Genomic DNA, 10,311 nt, shown 5'->3' on the forward strand with positions numbered 1-10,311 from the left:
AAAGCCTGAGTCAAAGGTAATTTAAGTGCAAAGGAAATTTTGAATTTGAGTTCTGACATATCCCTTGGAGAAGAGGAAAAAATGGAGATCAAAGTGGACTGAAGTGAACAATAGAATAAATAGAGAGAAAAAGAAGGCACTAGGATTATGAGACTAGAAAAATTTTTAACTCTATGGAGAAGAATTGGTAAATATAACAATAAAAACATAATCAAATCTGCTGGTAGTTCAGCAACTATTATATGCCAAGCACTGTATATATACTACTTCTAAATTTCAGAATAACAATGTATGTCAAATATTACTATCTCCATGTTATAAATGATAAAACAGGAATCAGAAAGTGACATGACCAATATCACAAAGCTAGCAAGTGGCCACGCCAGGTTTGAATACAAGTCGGCTTAACTCTTCACCCTCTTCATATTCCTCTTTCAGAATGCTATCAACATAGAATACTTGTAGCTAGAAAATATTTATACATAAATAATGTAGTAAATGTATTCATACCTTAACTGTATATTTTAATGTTTTTTTAAACAATTGCTTTGATTCTAAAATTCCCTGTCAGTGATATCTGTCCTGCTGCAAAACTGTCTAAGTTCGAGCAAATAGCTTTTTTTTTTTTTTTTTGCTAATGGAAAGGAAGTTAAGAAATTTTTCCACTCAAGAGGTGGCCACAGAGCAAGGAAGGTTACACAAGTGACTCCAGACATGGAGAATCTAGAGCTTTTCTGTTTGGCCTCAGGCAGACTACAGAAGTACACCCTCCAGAGAATGGGAAATGGATGAGGCCATCATCCCCCTGCTATGTTTTTCTGCAACAAAGAAGGCTTTTCCCAACCAAGGAAGGCCCTGCTGATGATACCCAATTAAATGGCCCTGCCACATTTAAAACTTCCAACATGTTTATCATCATCATCAGGACATATTTTTATCTTGTGAATTTCCATTAATATTTCTGCCAAAGAGTTCAAAGATATGTGTTCTGGCTGACATACTACTACAGGAAGGTTTATAAAAGCTCCTGATAGTAAATCCACATGGCGGATAATTCCTTTGTCTGATTTTGCCACTTTTAAATTTCTCTTTCTAATCATCCTTGAAAATTTGAATAATGTGGACTTGTTTATGTATGATATGTGTGGTATAAATAATGTAGTCACCATGAACAATCCTTTATTATCAAAATGAAAGCATAACAGAATAATATATTTAAAATGTAAATTGGATCATGCGATTCCCCTGCTTAAATCCCTTCCACTGCTTTCGTAAGAAATTCCAAACTCCTTGTCACAGTGAAGAAGGTCCTGCGTGATCTGGCTCCTGCTAGCCTCCCTAACCTTTTCTGATAGCACCTTTTCCCAGCATATCATGCTCTAGGATATAGGCCTGCTTTGATTTCTGAAATATACCAAGTCCATCTCCACTCCAGGCTTTTACACATTGTGCCTCTGCTTAGAGTGCTCTTTATCCACTTCTCTGTGTGGCTGCCTTTTTCTCAGCTTTGGGTCTCATCTTAAATGCCACCTGCTCAACCTTTCCTATTACCCTATCCCTAATGGCCTATTCCGTATCTCATCACTTAGACATTTCGACAATACCTGGACATTCCTCTTGTAGTACTTATCACAACAGATTTATTTGTGTATTTATGTGTTTCTCATCTCTCTCAATAACTAGATTATGGATATGCGAGGACAGGGGTATCATCTGTTTTCATTATTGTACCCTTAGTACGTCTGGCAGGTAGCAGTCACTCAATAAATTCTTACTAATAGAATAAATAAAACAGTGGAAGAATAGAATCAGCATGGTCTGTGCCACCTATCCTACCTTAAAGTTTTCTAGCTTTTTATTTCGTGTCATGCCTTGGTATTCTAGCCACATACAGTAAATGTTCCTGCAGTTCTTGGCTGGTTTGTAAGGCCCTACTTCTCTTATCAACAAGAACATCTTTACCTAGTTTGACTCCTTTTACTTCAAGGCTTTTACCTCAAAAGCTACCAAGTCCTTATGCCACCTTCAATTGTCCAGAGAATTTGTAGTTTATTCTATGGTCTGCCCTTTATGCAAGCTGGAATTTAATGTATTCTGTTGTAACGTATTTGTTACTTCAATGTGGCTATCGTTAGCCATTGGTAAGGCCTGAAGACTTCTCCAAAGTCATTTCACTTGTCACCCTGGTGCCAGAAAGGTATCTCAAGAATGCAGAGGAATGATTTTAGAAGCTACTGAAAGCAATAGATTTGAGGGTACCTTATTTATTTTTCTGAATCAATTAGTTTCTTAGAATAGAAATCATCTAACAGTGAAACAAAATACAATTTGATTTATATAAGTAAGGATTTTGTTAATAGCTGGGCGAGAAACTCCATTTCCATATGTTCTATTCCTTTAAAAATTGATCACTGTGCCCATAATACGAACTATGAACATTACCATCAGGTAATTATAATTTTTATTAAAGAAAAAAAATCTCAAATATGGTGAGGGAGAAGCTAAACTAAACTCTGCAGAGATTGTCTAGAGATTGAACATTCTTGTTCACACGTTTAAAGATATTTCATGGCATAACAACATAGTATAAATCTTATTTTCAAAGTAATTTAATTGTACTTCTGTTTGGAGGGATAAATTATATTACATAAATGATTCTCTTATCTAAAACATACCCAGGGTAGGTATTCAATATCTTATCCAACACTCACTCTCATGTCATATACTCTTTACAAGACAAACCAAAACAGTATTTGAAAGAAACACTTCTTCATTGTGGCTGAGAGTAAATTTAAAATGGCTATGAGACAACTAAAATCTCTACTTTCCAAAGAAACTGTGTTGTTTGTTTTAATCTTTAAGATAAACATTAAACTGAAAAATTAGATATATGCTCTTTAAGTGTATTGGTAATGGATAATAAGTGTTATATATTTTACTGTATCTCTTACAATGATTTCCAGTACTGTCACATCAAAATGTCTGTTTTTAGTCTAGCTCCTAAAAGAAAAAAAAAAGAAAGAAAGAAAAAAGAAAAAAAAAATCAACACATATCTAGTCCAAAAACTAAAAATCCTTTAAGACTTTTGTCCCTCAACCCCCACACGTTTCCAATCATTTACTGACCCTGTAATCTTCCCAAAGCAGTTGCACTACAACGGTGCATGTGAGTGTGTGTGTGTGTGTGTGTGTGTGTGTGTGTGTGTGTGTGTGTGTGGTGTCTGGTTGAATAATGATGAGCTAAGCTTAATTACACCATTAGGCAGAAGGCCGCAGATCTCCTGCTGCCTTCAGAGACTGATTGGAATTTTAAAATATTATTTTCGCTTAGAGGAATCTAAATTAAATAAATAAATTCCATTAAAAAAAAACAACTGTGTTACCTTTGCTGTTGGTTTCTGTCCATTAATGATTGTGCTAGAGGCCAAGGTGCCCAAAGGGATATATAATTATCTTCTTGCAAACACCTAATAATTCTATTTAAAATATGACTGACAAGACTTTTTCTGTTTTACCAGAATATACTTACTTTTTCAAAGCATCTTCCTTTCGTGCACCTCTAATATATTTCCCTAACATTATTCTGTACCTCCCAAATTATTGTTTAATGTAAGTCATTACTGTATGATGAATGGGCTTATGTTTCTTTTTATGTTTTTATACATTTACTTTAGGGTGGCATTTATGGCTCTATCCAGCCAACTGTTGCAATCTGAAGAAGGCCGAGAGCTAACTTGTTCTGCTCTTGAGTTACTCCTAAGCTATGAGAAAGGTGAAAAGTTAGAAGAACTTAGAAATCTGATTTGGGGTCCTAAAAAGCTAAAAGCATTAAATAAGTCCTTTTAGTACTCCTATACAAATCAGACTACTTCTTTGTGTAAGCAAGGTTATAAAATTGTTTCTATCCTTCCTAATTAAAGACCTGAAAAACATGAATTTTAGGTTGCTTACTGAGTCAGGGTCGGGTTTGAGGCACCACAGGCCACCCAAGGAAAATCCAGCTGCATCGCATTTGGAGCTGTCCTATCATGGTATGGAAAAAAATGTTCCAATCTTAAAAATATGTCTAGACCACTTTATTTCATTCCTGTGTGATTCTTAGGTGAAGTGGGGGTGGGGTAGAGATAAATGGGTAAGATGGGGGTGGCAAATGATCATTCTACATGAAAAGTCTTCTCTAAAAAGAACCTATCATTCTGCAATGAAGCTGATTTAGACTTAAAAAAAAAAAACTGACATTGTTGATCATGTGTGTACACCCTTCATTAGTCTGTCTGAATTTGCCTACAAATTCAGAGCTTGCAAAAGGTCCTTCTCAATCTCAGGGACTCAGGAATGGCCCCAGGTATGTTAGGGGTGGCGTGTCTTCACAATGGCCTCACTTTCCTGTAGACAAGCCCCTTGCTTTCAATCCCTGTGCCTCCATAATCCCCAGATCTTCAAATTCTAGTGTGCAGCCGTTTGCCTGGGTCTGTTCTCCCCAGTAGAACCATCATCAGTCTAGGATACATCCATTCTCCATAATCTCTCATTAAAATTTACCTTCATTCACTTATGACCCTCCTAGATAAACTGTTAAAATTTTCTGTTTAGAGACAAAATGGGCTTGGCTAAAAATGTCTTAGAATCTTATAACCATATAATCTTGGATTTTTTTAATTAAAATTATTGGGGTGCCATTTGTTAATAAAATCAAATAGGTTTCAAGTGTACAATTCAATAATACATCATACTTATATTGCAATGTGTGTTCACCACCCAAAGTTAAATTTCCTTCTGCCACCAAATACTTGACCCCCTTTACTCCATCTACCTCCCCTCGCCCCTTCTTCCCTCTGGTAACCACGAATACATTGTCCATGTCCATGAGTCTCTGTTTGTTTGTCATGTTTGTTACTTTTAGTTTTAGACCTCAAAGGTTATTTTACAAATAAGGAAGCTCCATTCCCAGAGAAGTTGTCCGATTCTTTCAAGGTCACACAGCTACTTAATAATTTACATTTCTCAGTTCCTAATTCATTGTTTTTAATATGTGGCACCAAACTGCTTAATGTTTCCGCCTTCTAAGGAAATACTATCATTTAGACATAGGCTTTCTATTCCCTTAACCAAATGAATAAGTAAGATGGTGAATTTATGTTCTAATACACACTCTTAAGATAAAGTATAATCAATCCTCTGATAATTGTCTTTCTAAAACAAATCTTTATAGTCCACAACTTATTTAACTGAAATGGTTTGAATTCCTGTTCATTTGTGCCTGGCAATGCCATCCTCTAATCACAGGAGAGGAGGAACTGCAGGAGTTTCTTCTAGAAATACTGGCAAGAGTCATTCCCCTGAAAAGCAGCAAAGAAACAGTGACTTTGGTCTTAGGTTAAGTGTGTCACTTAATAGAGGAGGTAGGGACAGCCTAGACATCCCCTTATGCCATCCCATTAACACACGTGAATGCATGAGTGCAGGAGAGTGTCATTAGGGTAAATGGACTTTCGTTTGGGGATTAATGCTGTTAACATTGATGCCTGCTGATCTTAAGAGAAGGCAATCTCACCCTGTTAAACAGCCTACCACCTGGGGATCTGAACTGCCCACAGACAGCAGAGACTGGCATAGTATTAAGAATGAGCTTCAAAAATATTCAGAGCTGCAGGAATATTATAAAGAAAGGGATGCAAGGAAATCTTTAAACATAGAAAGAAGTCAAGGGAAAACTAACCAAATTAACATTTTAAACTATCTTACAAAACTTGGGAGTACTGTGGAGTGACTGATTTGGTCCTGAAGAAAGTATTGGGTGCAGATGTGAAGTATTTTGGCTTTTCCAATACTCCAATTATATAATTTGCCAAGGTGACCTTGTTTGGGGGTTTCAAGTAGTTCTTAATTGGTATTTTTTTTCCCCAGAAATATACTACCGCTCTTATGAATATATTCAGAAAATATATCTGTGGCTTTCTAACAAGATGGCATACCAGCACAGAGTATGAGCTCCTGTCCTTCAAAATCAACCTGGAGAAACTACAGACCTCAGAATGAAACATGAGTCTGAATAGCTAATACAGAAACAATGAGGAAATTCCTAGGGAGAAAGCTATGGAAGCCAGTGTTTCGGGTGGCAGCAGCCTGGGGCAAAGGCTACTGTGTCATACAGCATTAAGGACTGGTTTGGAGAGAGCTTCGAAATTCTATTCATATCTTGGAATAGCCATCATCTGCCCCATCACCAAAGAATCTACAACAGTCCTGGTCACTGCCACGGGGTAATATTAGGACAGAATAAAATTCCTGCTGGCATGAAACTATGTTCCCACCAACCAGTTACGTGCCATGAATCACTCTTCTCTTTTCCCCTATCTAAACTTCCGGAGCTGGTGGATTACGGCCTAAGGGATTGTCTCTGCCTAGGAACATAAAGGAATGCATGGAGGAGTGCCAGTTAACCAAGATGTTGTATAAAGATAGGTCCTAACATAAGTTATTATGATAAATGTAAATGGTTTTAGTACTATTTAAAAGAGAGCCTCATGCTAGTTTTTAAATTAAAAAAAAAAATTAATAACATGCTCTTTACAAGAAGTGTCATTTAAACAGAGGATATAGAAAAGATGGAAAAAGATAACCTAGCAATTATTCAAAATTCCAAAGAGAACTGGAATTGAACTCTTAACATCTGACAAAAATCCATGGGAAAAAAATCATAACAGACAAAGGGGGATATTATACCTTGATAAAGGGAATAGTAGAGCAAGATCATTTAGTCATCATGAACATAAATGCATAATATAAGTAGATAGCACTGAGGAGAAAAACAGATAAATCAAAAATTATAGCTAGTGGGCAGATAACAAATCGGTAGGATATATTATCAATGCCTAAATCAAAAAGGTATAATATTTAAAATAGGGGGGAGAAAGTCATGCAAACAAATAAAAAAAAAAAGAGAAATCAGAAGTGATCAAAAGCTATTTACATACTATTCACATAAGAGGATATCCAAGACTTAAAAGCATATTAGGAGATGCTAAATTTTATTAGGAATTAGAAAAATAGACATTAAAATGATGATATATCATTCATATCCACCAAATTGGCCCAAATAAAGTAATACGAAGAACCAAGGATATAGGGATGTAATGTGAGGATATAAGGACATGCTTGCACTTTTGGTAGGAATGTGGATATACCATTCTAGAAAGCAGTCTGACAGATCCTAGTTAAAATAGGTATACATATGCTCTTTGGCCCAGCAATCCTGCTTGGGAGCAGATATCCCAAGAAATCCTCATGCAGATCCAAAAGTTGATACATAAAAGACTGTTCATTATAGAGCTGCTTTTGGTGGTAGGGAAATGGAGATACTGTAGGTCTCTATCATTGAAGGAATGGGTAACTAAAATGTGGAAGACTATGAAGACCTTAGACATAAGGGGGATCTGATACATATGGCACATAAGTCTTAAAAGCAGAGTGCCAAATAAAATAAGAAACGGAATGAGATTTATAGCACTAGGTCATTATTTAAGTAAGAATGCATGCACAAAAATAATATACATTATAATAAATAAATAATAAAATAAATATATATTTTATAAAAACACATGAAACACATCAAAATGGTTGAGAAAGAAGCATAAAAGAGACAATAAATAAATAAAACAAGAAAGAGTCATTATATAGACTAGTGATGACAGTGTACCATGCACTAATATAACTAACTCAGTCTTCTACATTTTAAGTCCAAGAAAAACAATATAAAATTTACACATATAAATTGCTATAAAATTAGTTCTCCCTTTATTATATATATTATCACTTCCTATACTCCTTAAGGTATTTTCCTAATATAACAAGCAATTCTGTGAATCCTGTAAAAATTCATTTTCTAGGAAAATTAATAATCTATGAAGTTGACTGGAAGATAGGACTATGCGGGATATAGAGGAAAGAACTTTAAATGTTGTCCATATTATCTCTGAAAATGTGAGTTCTTCTAATACTAGGTCTTAGTATTATCTTCCTTCGTCGCCCTAGGCCCAGCGATGGAAATCTATGTTCCTAGTGAAACTCTATTTATAATTGCCAATCCAAAAAAGGAATAGAAAGGAGTTTGGGAAGAGAATCAGAAGAGAACCAGAGGAACAACGAAAAAAATATGGCTAGTAAAACAAGTATCTGGCTTTTCTATTTAATGTAGACCACTACATCTTTAGGGTTAGGAGAATAAAAGCAAAGAACTGAGTGTGGAGCTAGGTCTCCACATCAGTGAGACACCCAACCATTTATCAGAATCCTTTCCTGCTCCATCTCCTTCTCTGCCAGCTAGCTTTTCTGCTCTAAGGTTCTCAATGGCTGCAGGCCAAAACTGGTTGACTTCTTCCATGTTCAACAGCACTATTGGCACCTGTACTTATTTCCTCTCAGAAATGAATACACAGTGATATTTTAAAAAATAGATTTAGCCTTTCTATTTGCATCTCATTTTGTCAATTCCTTACTTTAAAAGACAGTTTTGTCTTACTAACCGGGCACCCTCCAGGTCCTATAGCCTGAAAAAAACCCAGGGGATCTGTGTTCTCCTAAAGTGAAAATGGCCAACTGTTCCATCATTCATCTTGAAAAAAAAGAAACCTAAAACTAATTCTTGCTTCAGGTAAACGAGCACTAATGTTTTCATTTTACTAGAGCAAATGGATAAAAAGTAAACAACCATAGCAACAACCACCACAACAATAAAATGTTAAGGGAAAAACAGTTAGGCTACATTATGGATATATGGGCTCATTATCTTCCTCAATAAAATATATCCCACATACAGGGGTGACTTCATGGATGGGCACCCAGTGCAATTTCACAGGGTCTCATGTTCAGAAGGTCCCTGCTTGGGATTCAGTGATCTGTGCTTGAGGTTTAATGCTCTGGGTGGCAATCTCAAAACTCTTCTACCACCACTGTCACCCTCTGCATACAGTCTGATTTGGCTGAAGGAGGCCACATCTGCCTCTTCCAATCACCCTCCCTGCTCCTTCACAGGGAGCCGGATTCAGGGAAGGTCCAAGTCCAGTGTGCACCCCATTGTGTCTTCAGCTGACAGAGCAGCAGTGAATTCAGTGGGCGACTGCATGGGACCTTTCCCCAATTCCACCCAGGTATCAAGTGGTGCCTAGTGCTAGATCCTGTCTGCAACAAATTGGCCAGCAGCAGTTCTGTGCAAATGAGAGACTGACTCTCTACCCCTGGCTGAGGCTCCACCTTTTTATTTTGCCCTGAGCCCTGCAAATTATGTAGCCAACTCTGCCTAAATCTTTCCAGGATCAGTACTGAAAGGAAACTTTCCCGGTGGAAAAAAGAAGCTAACCGAGTAATGTGACTGTGTTCCTCTAACTTGATCTTCTTCTTGGGGGTCTCTCACTGTGGCACCATCACACTGGCCTTGGGTGCATTCCTCCCTTAATTACTCTGTAGATTCATATAATCTTCTTTAAGCCACTTAGTGCAGCTAAACCAGGCCAGAAATTTCAGAAAGGATTTGTTAAACTGTAAAGAAAACAAAAGGAAAAATAAATACAGAAAACACAAGGAATATAAATAATCCATCTGACAGAGTAAAGGTTGTGGTCCTAGGCTAGCAGACTTGTTCTTTCTTAGGAAGCCCATGACTCAACCATTCCACATAAAAGCCTATTCTTCTCTACCTCCCCCACAAACTTTGCCTTTAAATAGTTTTAATTATTTCAGACAGTCCTAGTTTCCCCTCAGAGAGACCTATCTCTTCCCTGGATGACTAATACCAGGAATTAAGTCATATTGCAAAGAAAATGCAGCCTTCTCAAATAATAATAACAATAATAATAATAATAATAATAATAATAATAATAATGTAATTTTAGCTCTGTATGCCTACCAGGATAGCCATATCTTAATAAAGTAAAACTTATTTCATTTCTATACTGAGAAATAAGTGATATAGTAGCAAGGACACCATTCTCTAATGTTGGAAATGTTAGGCTTTTTTTGTTTTCATTTTAAGTCCTCTACATTCAAACAATGATGTGTTACTAAAAAAGTAATATAGATACAAAGAAAGTAACATGTTCCAGCTTCTCTCTAGAACTCTGATATTCTACTATTCCTAAGAGTTTTATCCTACTGTTTTAATTCTTCATTGATTCTTTCAAAAATGTATGACTTAGTCTACAGCCATGCTACCCTGAATAAACCCAATCTCGTCTGATCTCGGAAACTAAGCAAGGTCAGGCTTGGTTAGTACTTGGATGGGAGACCACTTCGGAAGACCAGGTGTTGCAGGCG

At 36.5% G+C, this 10,311-nt stretch overlaps 1 pseudogene; it reads left to right on the forward strand.

The window, feature by feature from the left end:
• The first annotated feature begins 10,192 nt into the window (after positions 1 to 10,192).
• Positions 10,193 to 10,311, forward strand: LOC120583428 (uncharacterized; annotated as a pseudogene).

This window comes from Pteropus medius, unplaced genomic scaffold, assembly GCF_902729225.1.
Source record: "Pteropus medius unplaced genomic scaffold, Ma_sr-lr_union100, whole genome shotgun sequence".
In the NCBI taxonomy this organism is placed as follows: domain Eukaryota; kingdom Metazoa; phylum Chordata; class Mammalia; order Chiroptera; family Pteropodidae; genus Pteropus; species Pteropus medius.